The sequence below is a fragment of the Coregonus clupeaformis genome, chromosome 20 (genome assembly GCF_020615455.1).
Source record: "Coregonus clupeaformis isolate EN_2021a chromosome 20, ASM2061545v1, whole genome shotgun sequence".
Classification (NCBI taxonomy): domain Eukaryota; kingdom Metazoa; phylum Chordata; class Actinopteri; order Salmoniformes; family Salmonidae; genus Coregonus; species Coregonus clupeaformis.
The window spans coordinates 19,984,316-19,995,233 of NC_059211.1; positions in this window are offsets into that span (position 1 = coordinate 19,984,316).

A 10,918-nucleotide genomic window follows, 5' to 3' on the forward strand; every position below is an offset into this window, starting at 1 on the left:
TGCAGTGTGACTCCATTAAATGTGTGTGTGTGTGTGTGTGTGTGTGTGTGTGTGTGTGTGTGAGATTAAACATGAACGGGCCAAAATGGACATGGCAGCAGGTCAAAATCAAATACAAGAACATTCTGCAGAATGGTATGGTCCCTGACTAATATTTAACAAAGCACAAGCATATATTGTACCCAGAAGGTGCCTGCTCACACATTGTCTGTACTGTTTTAGCAGTGAAAAAGAATACCCACAGACAAGGCACGGGTGGTGGGTCACCAAAGGCTGACCTTACCCCAGCAGAGGACATGGCCTTGGAGCTAAATAAAGGCAGGCCCGTCTTAGAGGGGATCCCTGGGGGGAAAGAGACGAGCATAGGTTCCTCCCAAGATGCCACCCGCTTCATTCAAGGTATGTCCTTCCATCTCTACATGGGATACAACCACATTCATATTGAATCAATTTGGACTGTCTGACTTTGGTTTACCTATTGCCTTGCAGTGTCTGGCAGCACTGTGTTCCTGTTAGAGCCACCAGCACAAGCACCAGACGATGCTGATCCAGTGAGTACTCCATCAAAGGCATACTGTAGGCCTGGCATGTCTTGTCTACTAGCTTCAATATGAATCCGATTAAATGTGATAGGGTGAAGGCCCCAGTGCAGCAGCAACAGCACATGATGGAGACGATGATGAGGAGGAGACCATCTCTCTGGATTCCAGAAGGCATGAGGTATCATGTTAAGACTGTGAAAGTACTATTTACTCTACAATGGTGAGGAGTCCTCATCAAAATCAAAAATCTAATTTCTTTTACAGGACCCAGATGCTATACAGTGGGGAAAACCAGCCTGGCAACATAGTGCGTATTAATAAAAGGACACCACATCCTGCCAAATTCCAGCTGCGCTAATTGTATTGTGTTCACAGAGCTCACAAGCTATCAGAAAGTTGTATGGCAACCACCTCCGGCGCCAAATAGAACTGGCAGACATAGACATTCAGTACAAGAAGAAAAAGATGGAAAATCTTGCACTGGAGTCCGAAATAAAAAAGAGGACAATTAGGAAACTGGACCTTGAAATAAAAAAACTTGAGAGGGAGGTGAGATATGCCTTCAATGTACACTGTATGCTAACTGTAACACAAATGTATTAATCATTATTTTTCTTTCCTCCCCCAGCTCCAAGAAGATGACACAGCTCAAAATAAAAATTAGGTATATTCTCGTAAAGTCAAGTGAGCCATGACATATGAGCTCTTATTGTGAGCACACAGGACGGTGGCATCTTTCTAAGGTTTTTTTATTTTCCCAGCAATCAGTACAACCAAGTCATCGTTATAAGGCATCGCCCTCTTTTGCCCACCCCCCAGCACCAGGTGTGGCCACTAGCCTATATGAAGGCCCAAAATTGTGTGTTCCTTTCTGCTCTGACAATGGCATGCCCATTCGTGCGAGATGTGGTGGATGAAGAAGCACTTGTGCTGAGGAGAGCCTTCAGGCGAGAAAGGGTCTTCAGGGACCGGTTGGACCCACTGGCCTTCCCTGATGACCATCTATATGAAAGATACAGGTTTTCTGCAGATGGCATCAGGTATCTATGCAGACTACTGGGTCCCAGGATTAAGCACCGCACTGCACGGAGCCATGCACTGAGTGTGGAGCAAATGGTTTGTGTGGCCTTGCGCTTTTTTGCTAGTGGAGCCTTCCTGTACTCAGTGGGGGATGCAGAACAGCTGAACAAGGCCACAATTTGCCGCACAATAAGGAGTGTGTGTCTGGCTATCAAAGCATTAGCAGATGTCTTCATCTCCTTCCCTGGCCACAGAAGACTCTGTGACATCAAAGAGGAGTTCTATAGGATTGCAGGTAAGAGGATCTACAAATTACAGGACAACTGTTAACACATAGTAGGATACTCATTACTTTGTGTGACAGGTTTCCCCAATGTCATTGGTGCAGTGGACTGCACACACATAAGGATAAAAGCCCCCTCAGGTGCCCATGAGGCCGATTTTGTGAATAGGAAATCCTTTCACAGCATTAATGTTCAGGTGAACATAACTTTTTGATATTGTCCATTGACGAACACTCTGCATTGCCAGTGATGTGCATTGATTGGTGTAATATTCCTCATCTTATGATTTCAGATGGTCTGCAATGCTGACTGTGTGATCAGCAATGTTGTGGCAAAATGGCCTGGCTCAGTCCATGACTCCAGAATCTTCGGGCCTCTGAAATCTATCAGTGCCTATCACAAGGTAAGCCACACAACCCCTATTTATAACCATCATGGCTGTGTCAAGAATATCACTGTGTTTATGAGGTAGTAATGATGAGATTTTGTGTTGACAGGTGAATTCTCTGGTGTGTTGCTGGGAGACAGGGGTATGGCTGCCAGCCTTTTCTCCTGACACCTTTCACAGACCCCCAGGAAGCACAGCAGGCCTACAACCATGCCCATGCCAGGACCAGGGCCAGAGTTGAAATGACCTTTGGCCTCCTGAAGGCACGCTTTCACTGCCTTCACAAATTAAGGGGTCAGCCCTGTTAGGGCATGTGATATTACTGTGGCTTGTGCTGTCCTCCACAATGTGGCCTGCCTGAGGAAGGAGAGGGCCCCCAGAGTGCCACCAGCCATGGACTGGGACAATCCGGCAATCTTCCCTGATGACGACAGTGGTCGGCTGCTGAGGGACCAATATGTGTTGAATTATTTTAGTTAGTATGTGTGCTTTCAATTTTGGTTAAATATGTCCTGCGGTGGCAGAGGAATTTGGGTTTTTTTTGGGTTCGTTTTTTACGAATTTGGCCTCTTATGATGTTTGTGCGGTATACTGTGTGTAATACAAGGCTGCAGGGGAGGCTACTGCATCCATTCATTTGTCTGTTCAGTTGATGTGTATGGATTTGTCCTGCATTTATTTTAGTGTGCAGACATGCAGGGTGTGTTATATACAGACCTTTGAATGTGTATGTATCATTTTGTATAATATGCTTGGATTCTGTGCTTTCCATCTTGTAGAGTCACTGTGACTTCAGTTTCGAAAGGAGCTGATGGTTTACCTGCTTTGTTTTGTCCTTATTCAATAAAGGAACATAATGTTACACATTGTGTTTTTATATTCATATGGAATGTGTATTTGTTTATATGACAGAGTACTAGGGCCACACTGAAGAAAAAGGATAAAGTCATAAATTTATGAGGCTGGTTCTTTCTGCAGAAAAGCTACATATTGTTTTTACAGTTTTGATACTTATGACAATGTGATACTTAATATTCTGGCACATCAGCATGTCTTTGTTTATGAAACCATACTGAAGTACAATTTCACGAAATGCCCCACATCTGTCATTTTAACAACTGTCCTCCTTTAAAACAACTGGTTACAATATTATGACTTGTGTTTTTTTCCCCTCTGTGGCCCTAATATTCTATCATTTTATATATAGCCTTATAGTCTATGGGAAACAGTAAATTATCTAATGATAGCAACATCATCTAAAAATCATTTTTTATCCAAAATCATTGAAATTAATGATCACAAACGTTTAAATAATGACAGTGGGTCTAGTTATATGTGATAACAATGTATAGTGAGCAGTGAAATAACTATTGGTTTCCATTTGTGGTGACTGCTGACTGACATTAGGGATGAGATTAAATAGATCCTGGAATTTAGCCTGGTCTGGAGCAGGCTAGCTCCACAGAATAAATCTCCATGGTAATTTATACCATAACATATCCTCCTGCCCCCTATCCATCTTTAGTGCAACCGGATTACGGATCAATTGAGCCAGGATCACCAAGATATCCTGGCTTAATCCTTTATCCTAGTTTTGTGCAACAGGCCCCTGTTTTGAACAAGGGTTCTTCTAAGATCCTAAAAGTTATTTGAATAACCTTAGGGTTCTTGGCACTGAAAAATGCCCCCAAAAAGGTACTCCCAAGAACCCCATAGGAAGTGGGGTTCATTGAGGAACCTCCTTAGTTCTTGGGGGTTATTGCAGGAACCTAACTGCTCAACTGAACAATGTGGATCTGAATTTGAGAAAACAGCAGGTGCAGGCCCTTAACTGAACATTTGTAAGATCTCCTCAATTTAAGGTAAGGTTTCTCCCTTGTATGATCTAAATTGATTTTGCTTTATGATGATACCATCTATCTTTTCATATTTGTGCAAATGGCTGCGTTGTTTGGCACTTTCTCCCTGTAGCTCAGTTGGTAGAGCATGGCACTTGCAACGCCAGGATTGTGGGTTCGATTCCCATAGGGGGCCAGTATGAAAAATGTATGCACTCACTAACTGTAAGTCGCTCTGGATAAAAGAGTCTGCTAAATGACTCAAATGTAAAATTTAAAAAAATATCTAAAACAGAAAATGGACACAATTCAATGAATGTCAATCAACAAAGAGGTAAGAATATGTTGAAGGCTATAGTTGCATTGGGCGCAGATGACTGAACTGCCCACTTATTTGTCTGTGTCTGCAGGTATACGGACGTGGAGACACACAAAGGTACAGTGAGGGAAAAAAGTATTTGATCCCCTGCTGATTTTGTACGTTTGTCCACTTACAAAGACATGATCAGTCTATAATTTTAATGGTAGGTTTATTTGAACTGTGAGAGACAGAATAACAACAAAACAATACAGAAAAATGCATGTCAAAAATGTTATAAATTCATTTGCATTTAAATGAGGGATATAAGTATTTGACCCCTCTGCAAAACATGACTTAGTACTTGGTGGCAAAACCCTTGTGGGCAATCACAGAGGTCAGACGTTTCTTGTAGTTGGCCACCAGGTTTGCACACATCTCAGGAGGGATTTTGTTCCACTCCTCTTTGCAGATCTTCTCCAAGTCATTAAGGTTTTGAGGCTGACGTTTGGCAACTCAAACCTTCAGCTCCCTCCACAGATTTTCTATGGGATTAAGGTCTGGAGACTGGCTAGGCCACTCCAGGTCCTTAATGTGCTTCTTCTTGAGCCACTCCTTTGTTGCCTTGGCCGTGTGTTTTGGTTCATTGTCATGCTGGAATACCCATCCACGACCCATTTCCAATGCCCTGGCTGAGGGAAGGAGGTTCTCACCCAAGATTTGACAGTACATGGCCCCGTCCATCGTCCCTTTGATGCGGTGAAGTTGTCCTGTCCCCTTGGCAGAAAAACACCCCCAAAGCATAATGTTTCCACCTCCATGTTTGACGGTGGGGATGGTGTTCTTGGGATCATAGGCAGCATTCCTCCTCCTCCAAACACGGCGAGTTGAGTTGATGCCAAAGAGCTCGATTTTGGTCTCATCTGACCACAACACTTTCACCCAGTTCTCCTCTGAATCATTCAGATGTTCATTGGCAAACTTCAGACGGGCCTGTACATGTGCTTTCTTGAGCAGGGGGACCTTGCGGGCGCTGCAGGATTTCAGCCCTTCATGGCGTAGTGTGTTACCAATTGTTTTCTTGGTGACTATGGTCCCAGCTGCCTTGAGATCATTGGCAAGATCCTCCCGTGTAGTTCTGGGCTGATTCCTCACCGTTCTCATGATCATTGCAACTCCACGAGGTGAGAACTTGCATGGAGCCCCAGGCCGAGGGAGATTGACAGTTATTTTGTGTTTCTTCCATTTGCGAATAATCGCACCAACTGTTGTCACCTTCTCACCAAGCAACTGTTGTCACCTTCTCACCAAGCTGCTTGGCGATGGTCTTGTAGCCCATTCCAGCCTTGTGTAGGTCTACAATCTTGTCCCTGACATCCTTGAAGAGCTCTTTGGTCTTGGCCATGGTAGAGAGTTTGGAATCTGATTGATTGATTGCTTCTGTGGACAGGTGTCTTTTATACAGGTAACAAACTGAGATTAGGAGCACTCCCTTTAAGAGTGTGCTCCTAATCTCAGCTCGTTACCTGTATAAAAGACACCTGGGAGCCAGAAATCTTTCTGATTGAGAGGGGGTGAAATACTTATTTCCCTCATTTAAAATGCAAATCAATTTATTACATTTTTGACATGCGTTTTTCTGGATTTTTTTGTTGTTATTCTGTCTCTCACTGTTCAAATAAACCTACCATTAAAATTATAGATTGATCATTTCTTTGTCAGTGGGCAAACGTACAAAATCAGCAGGGGATCAAATACTTTTTTCCCTCACTGTATGTACTATTGGTTTGTCGCATAATGTTATGCAGATCACATATCGGCTATCATCTAATTTTTTATTAATGGTTTCTCTAAAACCTTTTAGGTCTCGGTCACAGCAGCCATCTTCCTCCTCCCTGACCTCTTCAATGAAGAGCCCAGAGGTCTCTACATTATGGACAAGGTATGTGTATTAAAACCGTTGTCAAAAGTGACCCGTTTTTTCATTCACATTTAACACAAAACTGTGCTACCCGTTATCTCTGGAACCCTCAGGATGACAAATCAGAGCAAGATTACTGAATGTAAGTACATTTATTTACCTTCAGAGGTGAATGTATCAAACCAGTTGCCGTGATAAGTTTATTGTTGTTGTGCACTCTTCTCAAACAATAGCATGGTATTTTTTCACTGTAATAGCTACTGTAAATTGGACAGTGCAGTTAGATTAACAAGAATTTAAGCTTTATGCTTATATAAGACATGTCTATGTCCTGGAAAGTTTGCTGTTACTTACAACAGTCATGCTAATCACATTAGCGCACGTTAGCTCAACCGTCCCGTGTACAGGACACCGATCCCGTAGAGGTTAAACAAATCAAAATATATTTTATATTTCAGATTCTTCAAATAGCCACCCTTTGCCTTGATGACAGCTTTGCACACTCTTGGCATTCTCTCAACCAGCTTCACCTGGAATGCTTTTCCAACAGTCTTCAAGGAGTTCCCACATATGCTGAGCACTTGTTGGCAGCTTTTCCTTCACTCTGCGGTTCGACTCATCCCAAACCATCTCAATTTGGTTGAGGTCGGGTGATTGTGGAGGCCAGATCATCTGATGCAGCACTCCATCACTCTCCTTCTTGGTAAAATAGCCCTTACACCGCCTGGAGGTGTGTTGGGTCATTGTCCTGTTGAAAAACAAATTATAGTCCCACTAAGCCCAAACCAGATGGGATGGCGTATCGCTGCAGAATGCTGTGGTAGCCATGCTGGTTAAGTGTGCCTTGAATTCTAAATAAATCACAGACAGTGTCACCAGCAAAGCACCCCCACACCATAACACCTCGTCCTCCATGCTTTACGGTGGGAAATACACATGCGGAGATCATCCGTTCACCCACACCGCGTCTCACAAAGACACGGCGGTTGGAACCAAAAAACTTCAATTTGGACTCCATTGCTCATGTTTCTTGGCCCAAGCAAGTCTCTTCTTCATATTGGTGTCCTTTAGTAGTGGTTTCTTTGCAGCAATTCGACCACGAAGGCCTGATTCACACAGTCTCCTCTGAACAGTTGATGTTGAGATGTGTCTGTTACTTGAACTCTGTGAAGCATTTATTTGGTCTGCAATTTCTGAGGCTGGTAACTCTAATGAACTTATCCTCTGCAGCAGAGGTAACTCTGGGTCTTCCATTCCTGTGGCGGTCCTCATGAGAGCCAGTTTCATCATAGCGCTTGATGGTTTTTGCAACTGCACTTGAAGAAACTTTCAAAGTTATTGAAATGTTCCTTATTGACTGACCTTCATGTCTTAAAGTAATGATGGCCTGTCGTTTGAGCTGTTCTTGCCATAATATGGACTTGGTCTTTTACCAAATAGGGCCATCTTCTGTATACCCCCACCTACCTTGTCACAACACAACTGATTGGCTCAAATGCATTAAGAAGGAAAGAAATTCAACAAATTAACTTACACCTGTTAATTGAAATGCATTCCAGGTGACTACCTCATGAAGCTAGTTGAGAGAATGCCATGAGTGTGCAAAGTTGTCATCAAGGCAAAGGGTGGCCAATTGAATAATCTCAAATATAAAATATGTTTTGATTAGTTTAACACTTTTTTGGTTATTACATGATTCCATATGTGTTATTTCATGGTTTTGATGTCTTCACTATTATTCTACAATGTAGAAAAGAGTAAAAACAAATTAAGAAAACCCCTTGAATGAGTAGGTGTTCTAAAACTTTTGACCAGTAGTGTAAATCATTTCAAATTCCTTATATTAAGCAAACCAGACGGCACCATATTTTGTTTTTGTTTTTATATTTACGGATAGCCAGGGGCACACTCCAACACTCAGATATCATTTACAAACTAAGCATGAGTGTTTAGGGAGTCTGACAGATCAGAGGCAGTAGGGAGGACCAGGGATGTTCTCTTGATAAGCGGGTGAATTGGACCATTTTCCTGTCCTTCAAAATGTGATGAGTACTTTTGGGTGTCAGGGAAAATGTATTGAGTAAAAAGTACATTACTTTCTTAAGAAATGTAATGAAGTAAAGGTATAAGTTGTATATAAATAGTAAAGTTCAGATACCCCAAAAAAATACTTAAGTAGTAAGTATTTTATACTACTGGTTGCTATGCCGTGAAAAACAGTGCTAAAAAAATGGATATTCTCAGTTTAGCATGTCTTTGCAGGGGGACTCTTATTTAGAAAAGATAATTCCCGATTGTGCTCACAGCATAATATCCTGCTGCTAGGAGAACGGTTATCTCTAGCAGGCTATGCGCGGTGGGAAAAAGTTGAGAAAAAGCTGCAAGCGATATTCCATACAAAGCGCTGTTGCACCAGAAATGAAATTGCTCAGCGCCCTCTACAGATATTAGATGAGTGATGCACTTTTATGAGTACAGTTGTAACATCACAGACGAAAGTGGAAACCGGCTTAGGTTGATTTGTCTTTTATTTGTCAGGTAGAGATCAAATCAAATGGATGCAACTATTAAGCTGCTGTTTGACTTCTTCAGTTCGGTGGTTCTACAATTTATCTTCTTAAAATATGATTTTAAACCTTATAACCTCAATACCCAGAAAACATAGCGGTCAAACAGGGAAATGGTTCCAATTGTTTTTCCACCATTCAATTTTCCCATAGGGAATTTTAGAAACACTTAAAATAAGAGCTGTGCTTCGTGTAGGCTTACCCTGGCATGACGTTTTGATAACCATGTAAATCTCTCTCGGACAAAGTGACTTTTATCAATACATTCAGCTCTATTTACTCTCAGTTTCGAAAATGCTAATTAACATCAAAGTAGACATCATGCAAGACTACAAATACAAGCTCCTGCACATCATCTCTAGCTGACACCTTTGCTAACAGGTATTGTGTCAATTTAAAACTTGCACAAGATTTAAAGAAATGTAGCCAATTTATTAATTACTACATTTAGCTAATAGTTAACATTAGCATTTAGTTAATCCAGGATTCTTACCATTGCCCTGATTTGGCAGTCTCGTCCAGATCATCATGGCATTTGTAGTTCTTTATGATAGCCACATTAGCAGTTAATTAGCAGTTCATTTTTGTAAATACAGGCGAATATATGCTGACAATAAAAGGCCACTCTAAAATGTGCAGTTTTGTTCCACAACACAATGCTTCAGATGTCTCAAGTTTTGAGGGAGCGTGCAATTGGCATGCTGACTGCTGGAATGTCCACTAGAGCTGTTGCCAGAGAATTGAATGTTAATTTCTCTACCATAGGTTGCCTTCAACGTCGTTTTAGAGAATTTGGCAGTATGTCCAACCGGCCTCACAACCATAGACCACGAGTAACCTTGCCAGCCCAGGACCTCCACTTCGGGCTTCTTCACCTGCGGGATCGTCTGAGATCAGTCACCCGGACAGCTGATGAAACTGAGGAGTCTTTTTGTCCCCAGTGGGTGGGCCTGGCTCCCAAGTGTGTGGGCCTATGCCCTCCCAGGCCCACCCATGGCTGCGCCCCGCCCAGTCATGTGAAATCCATCGATTAGGGCCTAATAGATTTATTTCAACTGACTGATTTCTTTATATGAACTGTAACTCAGTAAAATCTTTTGAATTGTTGCATGTTGTATTTATATTTCTGTTCAATATATTGATAAAAGTCACCTTGTCCTAGAGAGATTTACACGGTTATGAAAACGTCACGCCTACACGAAACACAGCCCTTATTTTAAGTGTTTCTAAAATCTCCTATGAGAAAATTGAATGGTGGAAAAACGGTTGGAACCATTTCCTTGTTTGACCTCTAGGTTTTATGGGTATTATTACTCATAGTGTGGTACTCTATACTCCGAGTCGCTATTCACATAATAATAAGGAATTCCCCTCGACCACGCCCACAAATTGGGGAAAACAAACATTATTTCTCATTGATCCCCAGTGTAAAAGAGCCAACTTCGTCATAATTGTTTTGTTATACAGAAATAACAAAACATGCCGAAAAGCTGCTGTGTTGTTCAATGTACATGTAACCAGGTCAAATATCCCGACCTACGCTTCGCACCGCTCCAATGTAGGGAAATAGAGCCTGCGAGAAGAGCCCTGTGGCTTCAGGCTATTCAGCGTGGGAAATGTGGGGACCCGGTGTCCAAGTAGGCTACACGTAGCTATGTGTGTGAAAAACATTTAATCACAGGTAAAATATTTAACTTGTTTAGCAACCACCTCATTTTCGAACGTTGCTATGGGCACAGCCAAACAACGGAAGTGATGGATTTGATTTCCGCTTTATTTCCCTACTGCAGCGTGCTGGTGGCAAATTTGCCAGAGTAAATGATTTGAAGAAGTCAATTTATAGAGTATAAAAGTCAAGTAAACAAGTATAAGTGTAATTTTATATTTATTTAATTCAAATTCGCTAACGTGAGCTAGACCTACTAGTAAGCTAGTTCTGTTGTGATAATAACGTTAGTTGTGTCAGAGTTAAGGGCCATCCACCAAGCCAATAACTACAGCATAAAGATAACTATAATGATAATGATCAACTATAGGCTACATAACTATAAAAATCATCC